Here is a 15,088-nt window from a genome sequence, read left to right as displayed (position 1 = left end):
ATTGATCAGAGAAGACTTCATGGAGTTGGAATTTAACCTAGTATTTGTGGACACATATAAACTCATTGAGATGCAGGGACAAAGAATGGGAGCCCACTCACTAAGCTGCCTTCTGTCTTTTCAGTGAAATGAGGTGAGACCGTCTGTTCACTACTATATCCATAGCCCCTAGGACATTGCCTGACAGATTGTAGATGCTTGGTAAATATTTATCAGATGACCTAATGAGCAAATTTGGTTGAATAAATAGGTTTAGGCTAAAATTCGGACCTTGGGAAGAAAGAAAGTACATTGTGGAATGTCAACTTCAGATTACTTGCTTGATCATCAATGAGGAGGGGATAGCCCCATTAATCCATCTGAGTAACAATTGGCTCGTGTAAGGGGTGTCCACTTGCTGGTATCAATCACTGCCATTATTCCTATTAGTTTTCAAGAACCAAAGAATACCCTAGGGTTTTCACCTACAGTTAACTGTATACATTTATACTCTTTTCTGGAAGTTCGGAAGACATAGGATATAAGGTCACCAAGTGTGCTTGCATGTTTCAGTGATGGAAGAATGGGGAGGCAAAGGTTCTGCATGTATTGAGAGGAGAGAGAATAGGAAATGCTTGGAAACCTTGCTTCAAAACATCTAAAACATCTTTATTATTATTTTCCTTTCTTAAATTTCCTCTCTAGTCCTTCACTCTCCAGGGCAGAGTTAAGAAAATCATCAGAAAATGTCAATAGTTTCAGTCAATATCAGCAAAAATAAATGAATAGAATTTGTTTTTAAGGGTTTAAACATGTTTCTTTTAACTCTTTAATGTGATGTTTGTTAAAGGCTCTGTAAATCTTTGGTTAAGTTTTAAGAAACTTGCACGGTCCATTTCTTGGTTTTTGGAGAGAGGAATCCAGCTAAAAGGCTGAGTTGTGAAGTTAAACTCATATTTAACTGCAGGGGCATAGCCAGTAGAGGGGGCATCATACCTACCTTTCCACTTCTGGGATGGAAAATAAGTGCATAGACAGGATACGGCTCAAATAGTCCAGATAACCAAGACTTCATTTTATCTAGAGAAAAAGAAGTCTGGGACTATAATTTTGGTTTTTGGCAATCATAACTTTATGTTAAGGAATTAGAGTTCTAGAATTGCTTTATTACCATTGGCAAATGTTGATGAGGGTGCTGCATAAAGAATGTTCTTCTGTTTCGTTTCCCAGGCAAAAAGTCGTTCGAGATGTTTTTGGTACCAACTCCACAAAAAACTGGCTTGAATAAACTCATCAACTGGATTAGATTCTGGGTATCCAGGGTGGCTTGCGCAATGGGCTGAGCATTTTTTCTAATCCTTGGAACCTTTGATGTGGCTGCAGAGGGGGAGCTAGGATGCATTCTCCCTCCCTGATTCATCGGCTCGCATTCCAGGAGTCTCCAGTGTCTGTCCGGCACTATCTCCACAGCTGACTTAGCAGAGATAGAATCCATTCTGTTCTCTCCTACCTGACCAGACTCACTCCTACAGCGTGATTCTTCTTTAGCAATGGGGGGCAGTGGGCAGCACTCCTCCTCGCCACCCCACCCTCTTCTGCTACTGTTGTTTTTGTGGGACATTTTGCTCATCCTCTCTTCATTGGATTCTCCTTGTGTTTGCAGTTAACCATTCAGATAGGCTTAAGTGGAAGTGGGCTTCTTTGCCTTTGATTACTTTTTGGCATTGAAGTGAATGCTTCAGCAATATTATCAGTCCATTTTGTTTAGCATTTCTTTTGGATACAATTCCTTTGACAACCACTTCTGGTCTAGTGATATCTCTTGTATTTCTTGAGTAGGTGTTTAAATCTCTCCTTTTCATTTAGCCTTTTTTTTTGTTTTTTTTTATGTTTTCTTCCCATCTAGAATGTGAATTAACACCCATGGGTGAAAACAAGCTCTTTTGACCTAGGATCACGGTCTTCTATGTAAGAGTTAAGGACTTTTTCATTTGGCTAAAGTGTTTTTGAGAAAAAAAAATTATAGAAATTCAGTATAAATCAGTAATTCTGCCTTCCACTTTTTGAAACAAACAGAAAGAGCTTTGTGTTATTTGGAATTCAATTTATTTCCTCCTTTCCTCTGATAGGTTTTAGTCAATGTTCAATTCCAATAATACGTTAATACTTTTAGGGTCAATCTGGGTTAAACAGTAAATAAGCTCTGTTTTGTTCTTGTTCTCTTTGACTCTTTTTACTGTCTCCTTTAGTCTGTTGCTGCTTTGTTTTTTCTAATAGGCCAGAATCTGCCCTACGTTTGCTACATGTCAGAAATACCTGGAGGGCGAATTCTCGTCCAATGCTCAGGTAATCACTAATCACATGACCTACTTTGTGAGATAGACAAACTGTTGGCCATTCTTAAAAGAAAGTTACAGAAACAAAATCATTTCCAATGTCTTTGACCACAGTATTCAGAAAATATCTTAAATATAAGAAATTGGGAAAGGCAGCTTTGTCCTTTAAAATGAACTAAGCGGGTGCTTGGGTGGCTCAGTTGGTTAAGTGGCTGACTCTTGACTTCAGCTCAGGTCATGATCTCTGGGTTCAAGATCATGCCTTGATCTGCACTGACAGTGCGTAGCCTGCTTGGGATTCTCTCTCTCTCCCGCTCTTTATGGCCTTCCCCCACTCATGCTTTGTCTTTCTCTCTCTCTTTCTCAAAATAAATAAATAAACTTTAATATTTTTTTTTTATTTCTAGGAAAGAGAGAGAGATAGAGACAGTGTGAGCAGGGGAGGGTCAGAGAGAGAGGGAGTCACAGACTGAAACAGGCTCCAGGCTCTGAGCTGGCAGTCAGCACAGAGCCCGATTCGGGGCTCGAACCCATGAACCGTGAGATCATGACCTAAGCGAAAGTCGGACGCTTAGCTGACTAAGCCACCCAGGCGCCCCTGTGTATTTGTTTTTAACAAACATGGGTTTTAAGTCATAGGTTTTAGCTAATGTAAGGTAGATAGCCTTATAAATAATTGGGTTAGGAAAGTATATAAATTGAGTCTGTGTTCTTTTTGGAAATATGTNCAGAGAGAGAGGGAGTCACAGACTGAAACAGGCTCCAGGCTCTGAGCTGGCAGTCAGCACAGAGCCCGACGTGGGGCTCGAACCCACGAACCGCGAGATCATGACCTAAGTGAAAGTCGGATGCTTAGCAGACTAAGCCACCCAAGCGCCCCTAAACTTTAAAAAATAAATAGAAAAGACAAAGCTTTTGCATCTGCCTTACTCTTGTTTTGTAATTGGTTTAGAGGTAAGAAAGGAACTGGCGCTTCTGAAATCCCTGATGCCAAGATGAGATGAGAAAGGTTGAGTTTTGAGGGTTTGGAGCAGTAGAGTAGGTTTGGTGTTTGGTTGTTTTTGGAGAAAGGGAGGAAGCCAGAGGATAAGGCTATTGTGGTTAGAGAGTGGAAAAACGGATAGAACTCAGAATGCAGGACCAGAGTTTGTGAGGATTCCAGGTATGGCTTACGTCAACTGGAAATGGAGACAGAAATCTAAGGGGATATGCACAGCGAGGCTCAAAAGCAAGGTTACCATGTGTGAAGAGTCGTTATTTTTGACCTGGGAATTTCAGTGAAAGAAGTGCAATTCATCATTTACTCTCAGGAAGAGAAATCTTACTGCTTTAGTGACCATTTTGTCAGATGTTTCTATAGCTACTTTAGCTTTGTTTTGTTGGTATATACTTAGTATATATTTTCCCATCTTTTTATGTTGTAATTTTGTAAACTTTATTTATTTATTTTGAGAGAGAGAGACAGCATGCACACACAAGTGGGAGGCAGGCATAGTGAGAGAGGGAGAAAGAATCCTAAGTAGGCTCTGTGATATCAGCACAAAGCGGGATGTGGGGCTCCATCTCAGAAATGGTGAGATCATAACCTGAGCAGAAATCAAGAGTCGGATAGTTAACCAACTGAGCACCCAAGTGCCCCTATAAGTTTTTTGTTTTGGTTTTAGGTTCTTCACTTACAAACTGCATACCTTGGCTTCTGCTTCTTTTTTTAATTGAATTTTGCTTTCATTGATTTTGCTTAGTCCATGTAGCTTTATTATAGACTTTCTTTCTGTCTCATTTTGTCCTTTCCTTGTTTAAAAAAAAAATCCTCTTCTTTCTTGATATCCTTTGGATTTAGTTTTGGTTTACTTGTCTTTAAATTTTTGCTAGTTCTATTATTGTTTGGAGGTGTGTTTTATCCCTATCTTTAAGTCACTTACTGAAGCTAATTTAATATATTTGCCAAAGATTAAGACAATCAACATCTGTATTCTCTCATAAAATAGAAGGAACTTGAGAAGCTTAAACTCTGTTCCTTCCTTTCCCCTGGTATACAATTGCAGTTGTATTTTATCTCTAGAATGTTCTTTGCCACAAACTAGGTTACTATTGTTTTACACAACGAATTTGTTTAGATTTACTTGCCTATTTATTTACTACTCCAGGATCTTTGCTCACCATTTTTATTCAGATCAAATCCTTTCCATCTTAGATAATCTTCTTGCCTGAAGTACGGCCCTTGCAATATTTTAGGTTAATCTAAAAATCCTCTTGTCCCCTGGGTGGCTCAGTTGGTTAAGCATCTGACTTCAGCTCAGGTCATGATCTCACGGTGTGTGGGTTCAAGCCCTGCATCGGGTTCTGTGCTGGCAGCTCAGAGCCAAGAGCCTGCTTCAGATTCTGTCTGTCTGTCTGTCTCTCTCTCTGCCCCTCCCCCGCTCATGTTCTGTCTCTCTCTGTCTCAAAAATAAATAAAAACTTCAAAAAAATAAAAATCCCCTAGCTGCATTTCTTTCTTGAAAAGTGGCTTTCCAATATTTCATTATTAAGATTTGCAAATGTATTGCAAAGTTGAAAGTATTTTTTTCAAATGACACTTTATATTGAAATAAGACACTTATTAAATATTATTATTTTATTTCAAGTCTGATTTTGGTTCCAGAGAAGGCAGTGTTGTCTTAAAGGTTTGGATAAGGTTTTCTTTTTCTCTTATTCCAGGAAGATCACTTAACAATAAATACTTGAGGTTTCTTAAGCGATGTAAAGCAATGATGCCTTTGCCTGTGATATTCCCACATGAAATTGTTCCCATTTCCAACATGCTTTTTTGTAAATTTTCAAGTTTACTAAGTCTCTCCAAGCAGTCGCCCTTGATATATGACGTTTGCATAGTCTCATTTTTCCAATATGCTGTAAGCCCTCATGTGATCAAATCCCATGCTGGTGATACAAGAGCTGGTGGTGTCAATTGCCTGAATTTTATGGACAAAGGTCCAATTCTAGACAAATGCCTATATTTGTCTAGAGGGCCTGTCGGAGGTTATTTATTTAGAACACCAGTGGGGGAGGGGCAGAGAGAGAGAGAGAGAGAGAGAATCTTAAGCAGGCTCTATCCTCTGCGCTAAGCTAGACGCAGGGCTCCATCCCATCATGGGTGAGACTGTGACCTGAGCCAAAATCAAGCTCAACCAACTGAGGCATCCAGACACCTCGACCATCCACTTTATTAAACATTGCATTCAACCAGCCCCGGGAATAGCTGCAGTCACATGACTGTGGGAGTTTCTTTAAACTACACAACTGCAGGAAATTTTTCCAAACAGCCTGATCCGATGTGGGCAGTGCCTTCTGGGGGGCCTGGTGGGGGGGGTGGTCTCTCTGGGGGTTTTTCAGTGGCAATCAGCTGGCCCGGAAGGCCCTCGCCTCTCTGCCAAGGTGTCTGCAGAGTCAGCACCTGCCCCCTGCACTACTTCTCTTGGTGGTGCCTCTTGCTGGACAGATGTCCTTGCTCTACTTGCTGTCCCCTGGTGGGAAAGAAGGTCTGGGTCCTGTGCAGCCTGGCTCCAACCTCAGGTCTCAGGAGTGCCTGCAGTATTCATCCTTGTGTTTGTGTGCCAGAGGAAAAGAATAAGGAAGACAGTGTTGAGTAGAGGTCAAGTACACTTCTCTCAAAGCTGAAAGAATTTTCTAGTCTGCACACATATACTCATCACCTGCATTGTACCATTGCTTGAAAAGAATATTTGCCAGAGTTAGGGTTCCAGCTTGCTGGTTATTTTTTTCTGTCTTTCAGTGCCTTCTCTTTGGCCCTCCAGTGGATCGATATCAAGATGTCAGCTATCAGTCTTATTGCTCTTTCTCTGTAGATCATCTATCTTCTCTCTCTGGCTGTTTTTAAAAATTCTTTTCATCTCTGACTTTCATTCACTATGATGTATCTGATATATCTTTGTTGAGGTTTCAAGTGTTATGATCTAAGGACTGGTATCTTTTAGCAATTCTGAAAAACCTTACCCATTATCTCTTTACATATCATGCCATCTTTATTCTCTGTAATGATTCCTTCTGATGACTACTTTAAACTAACTTCTCCACTGTTATGAGTCTTTAGACTATCTAAGCACAAGGAATTGGTTCTGCAAACCCTAGAGAGGACCTCTGAGTGGGTATGAATCCTCAGAGGAGACTTCTCCTTCTTTCCCTTCCCCAGAGCATGGAGGATGAGGTGGGATAGGCAGATTTATCTGAGATCCTCGAACTGTGTGGAATCTGGTTCTCTTACACTCTCTCAGGGCAGGCCTGTGGGGCCTAAGCTTTATGCTGGGATCTTCTGGCACATTCTTCCCGCTGGCAGGCCCTGGGCTCTACTGACTATCTCTCCCACAAGACACTGGCAACTCAACCCTAGGAATTCACAGGAAACACCAGGTAATGCCAGATTTGGCATTTCCCTCCCCCTCAAAGTGGTTGGCAAGTTAAGTAACACATGCATGGAGATTCTGGGTGAATTTGGTTGAATAAAACGAGCAAAACAATGGGAGCCATTTCAAGGCCATGATCATCAGAAAATTAAACCCAGAGACAGCCTTTTCCAATCAAATGCTGAACTTTATGAGGACATAAGATTCATGAGTGTACCTCATAGTTACTTGACCCTCTCTATTGATGAGAAAAACCACAAACTTTTAGAAATGACCATTAGTTCACATGTCCTAGTCTGGATATGACGTACCATCATCCATACCACAAAATGGCATGCCAAAATACCAGGTTAATTTGAAACTTTTATTTCTGTTAGAGGTAAGCTGTTTAAACATATGGAAACCTTTTTGTATCACATTGACTTTTTTGGAGGGTCCAGATGTAATCTTAGGACTTTTTTCATGCTAATTGTTAGAATTGTGTTTATATTGGCTTAAAGTGTGCATGGCATTTATAGCAGAAATTGATATCAGAAATTGTGAGGTCTTATCATCATCAATACTTAATAGTTTATGTAAATATGTCAGGATGTGAATTAAATATCACTTGCCACTCGACTACATTTCTTTGGCTAGCTTGTGCCAACTATGTTTTGACCGTATCTAAAAAATTATGTCGTAATTTGTTCTTCTGGAATATTGTGTGTATACTTTGGCAGTTAATGAAAAGAGATATGCTTCATGAAGATTTAAGTATATGTACCCTTATGTCATTTTAACATATGACTCAACAGAGACGCGCATGCCTGAAGGAGAACTTTCAGTGAATCTATGCTGTTTACATTTGGAGAATAAAGCAAATGATGAAAAAGTGAGTACATTGCTGGGCTGCTATTTATACTTCCTAAATCATGGAACTGTGCTGGATTTTCAGTTACATTTCTCATGGAACAAGCCAATAATTATGAAATCATTATTTTCATAACCATTATTAATTGGCCACATGTACACTTTGGCAGTAACATCTTACTAAGCTTCGTACATTTAAAATGAAATAATGCCATGGGGTGTCACCTCTATAATTATGTTCAGTAAAAATGAGAAACAAATATGTGAAAAAATACATGGAGCCCACTGGACACAGGGGATCCCTCAAAACATGAACAAATCTCTTAACTATCTAATTTATTATCAGAGAACCACTTAGGGCATTGGGCAATATGACTAAGTAATTTGAATCCTGCATATTATTTTAGATTTTAGTGTAATTTCTTACATACAAGTCATGTGCTTTCAAGATTTATTTTGAAATAGATGTATTCTACCCTCTGGAGTATAATTTAAGCTCCAAGAAGATAGGGACTTTTTTCCTTCAACATTAATTTCTAGTTTGGGACACAATAGTTAGTTACCAAAAATTTTTTTTGATGATCAAGTTAATACTTAGGAACTAACTAATGGTGGAAAATATTCTAGTAAAACACCAAAGAAATCAAATGTGGTCTGAATTTCGGTCAATATGTCCTCAAAACTATTTATCCAGGCTTAAGTGAATAGAGATTTAAAGCAAGTATATTTTCCTGGTGTATTGTTCCTCTAATCATTAAATAATGACCCTCTTAATCTGTTAATAATGATTTAAAAATTTGTTTTGGTCTTAAAGTCTCTTTGTCTGATATTGCTATACAGCTTCTTCCTGCTCTTCCATTACCCTCATTCTTCGCTTTCATCTTCTTTTTCCTTCTCTTCCCCCCTCCCCCATCCCCTTCTCCCCTTCCAAATCTCCCCTTCCACCTCTTTTCCCCTCTCCCCTTCCCTCCTTCTTAGTATTTGCTTGCTACATACTGTTTCATTCTTGTCATTAGTTTACTTTTGATCTTTTTGAACCCTTATAGATTCATTTTATAGAAAACAGCGTATAGTTTGATATTATGCATCTGCCCTTTGAAATCCGATCTGAAGGATCTGCCATTAAACAGGCACATTTGTTGCCTTTTTTAGCCACTTTGATTATCAGTTCTTTGGGCTTTTTAAAAAATGTTTATTTCTTTTGTGTGTGGGAAAGAGAATGTGAGTGGGGAAGAACAGAGAAAGAGAATCCTAGACAGTCTCCACACTCAGCACAGAGGGAGTCTAACTCAGGGCTCGATCACATGACCCATGACAGTGAGATCATCACTTGAGCTAAAAAATGAAAGTCTGATGCTTAATCAACTTAAGCCAGCCAGGCATCCCATCATTGGGCTTAGTTTATCATCTTATTCCATGTTTCTATTTATCACACCTTTATTTCCCCTTCTAGTTTCTTCTTTCCTAACTTCTCTTGGAAAAACTGAGTTTTCTTTATTCCCAGCCCCCACTCCAACCACTGATTCAGAAGTTTTGTATTTTATTTCTGGTCTTTTAGTCATCAACCTCAAAATTTTAACATCTACTCATGACTTAATAGGATTTCATTTTAATTAATAGCTCTATCCTCATACCCCTACATATATATTAACTCTTTCCTCCCATTCCAAAAATTCTAGTGGTTATTTTATTGTTCTTAAAATAGTATTCTTATTTACTAGTCAAGGTTTATTGAGATTTGTAAGTAAATGCTCATCATTGCTTCCTATATCTGATATTCACTTTTCTTCTTCCTAAATCACATACATCTTTCAGTTTTACTTTGAATCATGAATTTTTTTTGTGGGTCAAAAATGGCCAGATAGGAAGTAGTTCACATGGTTCACCCTAATAGTCATTTCAGGGAAGAATTGTGGGTAGTAAATATTTTCTATCAGTTTACCTAAAAATGTTTTCATTTTGCCATCACCACTTTATCTACACTCTACACCAATGGTTATTTTCCCCCATTGCTTAAAGATATTTCACTGCCTTCTGGAATCATTTGATGAGATGATGCGAAGTTGGCTGTCAGTCTAACTGCCATTTATTTATGGATAATTTGCCTTTAGTTTCTCATTCCTTTGTCATTGAAGTTTTGAAGTTTTTCTATAACATGTCTGAATGAGGATATTTTCTTTTTTTTTCTTTTTTACAAATAGTTTATTGTCAAATTAGTTTCCACATAACACTCAGTGCTCATCCCCACAAGTATCCTCCTCCATGCCCATCCCCCCCCCCACATCCATCAGTCCTCAGTTTTTGTCAGCATTCAAGAGTCTCTCATGGTTTGCCTCTCTCCCTTTCCCCCACCATTTCCACCCTTCTTCTCCCCCTTGTTCCTCCGTCAAGTTCCTCCTAATCCTCCTATACATGCAAACATATATTTGTCCTTCTCTGCCTGACTTATTTCGCTCAGCATAACACCCTCAAGGTCCATCCATGTTGCTACACATGGCCAGATTTCATTGTTTCTCATTGCCATGTAGTATTCCATGGTATATATAAACCACATCTTCTTGATCCATTCATCTGTTAATGGACACTTAGGCTGAATGAGGATATTTTCATTTGTTTGTAACTTCAATGACTTTGTTCTTTTCTAAGAGTTCTCACTGGCTTCTTTCCAAAGTGGTCTGTTCTTTTTTATTGTCTCTTGTCTTTACCTTATGGTTTTTGTTCCTTTGTTATCTCTTTATTAATTTTAAATAAACTTGTTTGTAGTCTCTTTCACACTGTATCTAATCCCTATTTTTGGAGTGTCAATTTTCCTGTTGATTGCATTTTCTGAATCTCCCTTACATTGTCTTGATTTCTCATTGAATTTAAAATGATGTTCAGGGGTACCTGAGTGGGTGGCTCAGTCATTTAAGTATCTGACTACTGATTTCAGCTCAGGTCATGATCCCAGGGTTGAGGGATTGAGCTCTGAGTAGGGCTCACAGTGAATGTGAAGCCTGCTTAAGATTCTCTCTCTCTCTCTCTCTCTCTGCCCCTCTCCTCTGGTGCTTCACTCTTTCTCTCTTCATAATAAAAATAAATCTAAAAAAAAGGTAATTAAAACAAATGAGTGTCAGCTACGGTGACTCCTCCACCCTCACCTCTTCTCCCCGGAGAGTTTCTTTTCTTCTTCTTTTTTTAATGTTTATTTATTTATTTTGAGAGAGAGAGAGAGAGCATACACTTGAGTGTGAGTTGGAGAGAGAGGGAGAGAGAATCCCAAGTAAGCCCCAGGCTCATTGCAGACTCCAACTTGGGGCTCCATCCCACGACTGTGGGATAATGTCCTTGAGATTGTGACTGGGAGATCAAGACCTGAGTGGATGTCAAGAGTCTGATGTTTAACCAACTGACTACCCAAGCACTCCTCTTTCACTGTGAGAGTTTCTTAAGCCCCTGTTTTTAAAGTATCTCCAGGGAGGGGTCTTACATTTTGTAGGATGCTAAGAGTCTTTTAGAGCCATTTTGATATCAACTTCATGGTTTGTGGTGCCTTAATGGTGTGGGTGTTACACATTTAAACCCTACACTTATATAAAATGGGTACCTGGAGTTGTGATTTCTCATAGGTGATTTATTTTTAACCCAAGGCCCTGAAGATGTGGCAAGACTTCTAACTGCTTTCATAGTCAGTGGGAGGAGTTATTTCAGTTTTTTCATGGAGGAAGTAGTATTTCAAGACTCTGTGATTCACAGGGAGGTATCCAACCACAGCCCTCCCTCTACCCCACTTCCACCCTGCAGACATTCTCTCCCTTGTCCTCGAAGAGGCATTAGATGGGGTGCCTGGCTGGCTCAGTCAGTGGAGTGTGCAACTCTTGATCTCAGGGTTGTAAGTTCAGGCCCTGTGTTGGGTGCACAAGTTACTTAGAATTAAAAAATCTTAAAACAAAACAAAGCAGAATCATTTGGACTTAGCCCTGAACCTCTAGGGTCTGTGATTGAGCTTGGACCTGCTGTTGGGTCACCTCTCTGCCCTGGCTTTGATTTCTCTGTTTATCTTGCATGTAAAGATTTTCTATTTTTTTTAAGCATGGTTATATGTTAATTTTGTTTTTATTTTTGCTACATTTTCTCATAATTCTATTTTTTTAATGTTTATACTAAGAAGGTAATTCCTCCAGGATAACATAAAAATTCATATTCTTGAAAGTCCTATCTGCCTTGGAGATTTTTTTTGGCATTCATTTCATTCTGGCCCCTTTCTTGGGTTGTCTTTGTGTTTCTTTGTTGTCCTTAAGTCTTGGCATTTTTTATTGCTTCCAGTTGAAGCTCTGACATTTTGAGTATATGTTTCTAAATAAACTGTATTATCTTAAAAATTTAATATGATGTTAATATATTTCATATATATATACATACATACATATGTGTATATGTATATAACAACTTCTCTTTTATCCAGATGCCTGGTATTCCATTAAGCATATATATCCTTACAGTTATGAGAAGCCAATTAGTTGAAAATTAGCCTTGTCAAGTTGGAGGACATTCTTTAAGAAAACAGGCACAAACATTGAAATCATAAGTTTTCTTCCCTCATCCTTATTAGGAGTGCTGGAATGAATGTGGGTTTTTTTCAAGTTTATTTATTTTGAGAGAGAGAGGGAGAGTGCACAAGTGGGGAAGGGGCAGAGAGAGAGAGAGAGAGAGAGAGAGAATTCACACTGTCAACACAGGGCCCAAAGCAGGGCTTAAACTCACAAACTGTGAGATTATGACCTGAGCCTAAATCAAGAGTCAGATGCTTAACTGACTGAACCACCCCAACATGCCTGAAATTAAGGTTTTTGAAAATAACAGTGTCCAAAGGCTAATGTAGAATTTTTAAGCAAGCATTCTAGAATGATCAACCTTTTTTTAAAAAAATTCCCCTTTCCTTTTTATTCTTTTCTTCCATACATATATCAAACAATAGGTAACCAAACACTCACCTTGCAGGATCATTAGGTCTTTTTTTTTTTAAATAAATTTTTATTTATTTTTCTTTAATTTTTCTAACATTTTTTATTTATTTCTGAGAGAGAGAGAGACAGCGTGAGCAAGGGAGGATCAGAGAGAGGGAGATACAGAATCTGAAATAGGCTCCAATCTCTGAGCTAGCCATCAGCACAGAGCCTGTTGTGGGACTCGAACCCACAAACTGTGAGGTCTTGACCTGAGCCGAAGTCGGATACTTAACCGACTGAGCCACCCAGGCACTCTAATAAGTTGTTGTGTTGTTTTTTTTTTTAACATTTATTCATTTCTGAGAGAGAGATAGAGTGCGAGTCGGGGAGGGGCAGAGAGAGAGGGTGACACAGAATGTGAAGCAGTCCCCAGGCTCTGAGCTGTCAGCACAGAGCCCAATGCAGGGCTCGAATCCATGAGCAGTGAGACCATGATCTGAGCTGAAGTCGGACACCCAACAAACTGAGCTACTCAGGCGCCCCAGGATCATTAGGTCTTAAAGCTGTTATTTTCTTGGATAAATACTTGCTATTTATTTATATAATGTTTTTCAGTGGATTTCTTTTAAAAGAAATGATAGATTGTGGTCAGTAAATCCCACTGTTTGTACTAAAGATATTTTATTTATTGAGCCATTTGAAGATTGACAATTTGTTTCTATTTTTATAGCCTCGTTTTTATTAATTAAAAAAACAGGTAAAGAGTATGATTCACAGCAGAGGGTGTACTATACACACACACACACACACACACACACAGCTGTGCCATGCCATCAATGTCATTTTCATTTACTTTTTGTTTTTTCTGGCAACAGTGGACAATCCACCTTCCATTACAAATATTTTAAAAACTAGGCAGGAGAGAGCCATCCCTTAGCCACAGCCATATAATGTAATGAAGGAAACACACAGCTGCAAGAACACCATGTAATTACTTAATTTGCTTTTGACAGTTCCCATTTGCAGAGGAGAGGAAAGTATGAACCACACATGGGCAAGGATCTTATCTATGCCCAAATTTGTTTGTCAGTTGTAAATAATCACCCATTTTCTTGGGGAATGGTACAAAATATAGGGCAAGAAACCAAAGCCAACATTATCCCCTTCCTAATGCAGAAGCAGCTCAATATGTTTGCTGTCCATGGAAAGTTGAAGCAAAAACCCAGTCAGTCTCCTTAATAGATTAGCAGCCACTTTCCAGCTTGTGGTGCTAGGGTGGTAGAGTAAGTTAAGAATGCAGGCCTTAAGGGGCGCCTGGGTGGCTTAGTCTGTTAAGTGTCCGACTTTCGCTTAGGTCATGATCTCGCGGTTCGTGGGTTCGAGCCCCGCATCGGGCTCTGTGCTGACTGCCAGCTCAGAGCCTGGAGCCTGTTTCAGTCTGTGACTCCCTCTCTCTCTGACCCTCCCCTGCTCACGCTGTCTCTCTCTCCTAGAAATAAATAAAAAAATATTAAAAAAAAAAAAAAGAATGCAGGCCTTAAAAACAACAACAACAAATGTAGGACTTGCTTATCTGATAGAAGAGCTCATTTTACTGAAGAAATGGAGCATAAGACAGGCCACTGCATTTATTCCAAACCACCTTTTATAACATTTATGTGTTGGGTGGTGTGTTATCTCTTCCTATGGTTTCTATAACTCAGCTCTGGGGGTTCAGGGTGCTCCTCAACAAGCACGTTTTAGGTAACTAATTTCAGTCTACACAGAACAAAGGTTGATAGGGCTATGGGATGTTCCCTGGATACCCCAGGCATGTCCTGAATTGTTTGGGATTGAATATTTTATGGGACCTTGTCTTGAGGTAGAATTAGGGAATGAAAGCCAATGATCAGGCATGTCAGATTGTAATTTGAGCTCTTTTGGGGGGTATGAGAAATCTTCTTTTACTGCAACTGGATGCTGGTGTGTGGTGCTCCCGAATGACAAATCCAGGCAATTCTGTGAGGGGGATATGGAAGAAACATCACAAAGTGGGGAGGAGTAGGACCAGAGGGACAGTTTGAGTTGGCTCAACAGGTTGGGACTATGCTTGAACCTGGAACCTGCCTAAATGCAAGGGGGTGTATAAACTGTAGGGTGCTGAAACTTGTGAGACATCTTTCTTCTCCTTTATGCTTATGTTATCTTACTCCAGTGTTCAAGTTCAGTCTTCCAAAGAGCTTTTTAAGCTAGAGTACTTAAGGTCATAGTGGCCTTTTTCTATAGACCTATCAAAATGTTATGTGATGCCTTCCTTAGTAAGCACATTTATTTATATTTATATATATTCACTTGAATTTTGGGGGAGTGATTTTACTTGATGAATCTCAGCAGCTTAGTACATGATCATAAGGATTTGCCTGAAGGCATTGGCAAGTTGTGGATGGGCTTACTAGAGTCTAAGTCCTATGGTCTTGAATTGATTTTTCAAGTCCTCTCTTTCAGATTAGAAATATTTTAACTCTGATTGTATACTATTTAGATCTCCTGATTTACATCGCATTGTTTAATGCTAGATTATTCCTGAATACATATGGCTGTTTTATATAAAACT

At 39.2% G+C, this 15,088-nt stretch overlaps 1 pseudogene; it reads right to left on the bottom strand.

Annotated features, from left to right (window-relative positions):
- Positions 1-4,932: 4,932 nt before the first annotated feature.
- The window catches only part of LOC120222122, a 96,333-nt pseudogene continuing 86,177 nt past the window's right edge, over positions 4,933-15,088 (bottom strand).

Source organism: Hyaena hyaena, unplaced genomic scaffold (assembly GCF_003009895.1).
Source record: "Hyaena hyaena isolate Hyena2069 unplaced genomic scaffold, ASM300989v1 scaffold_841, whole genome shotgun sequence".
NCBI lineage: Eukaryota > Metazoa > Chordata > Mammalia > Carnivora > Hyaenidae > Hyaena > Hyaena hyaena.
This window is presented reverse-complemented; position numbering and strand designations above follow the sequence as displayed.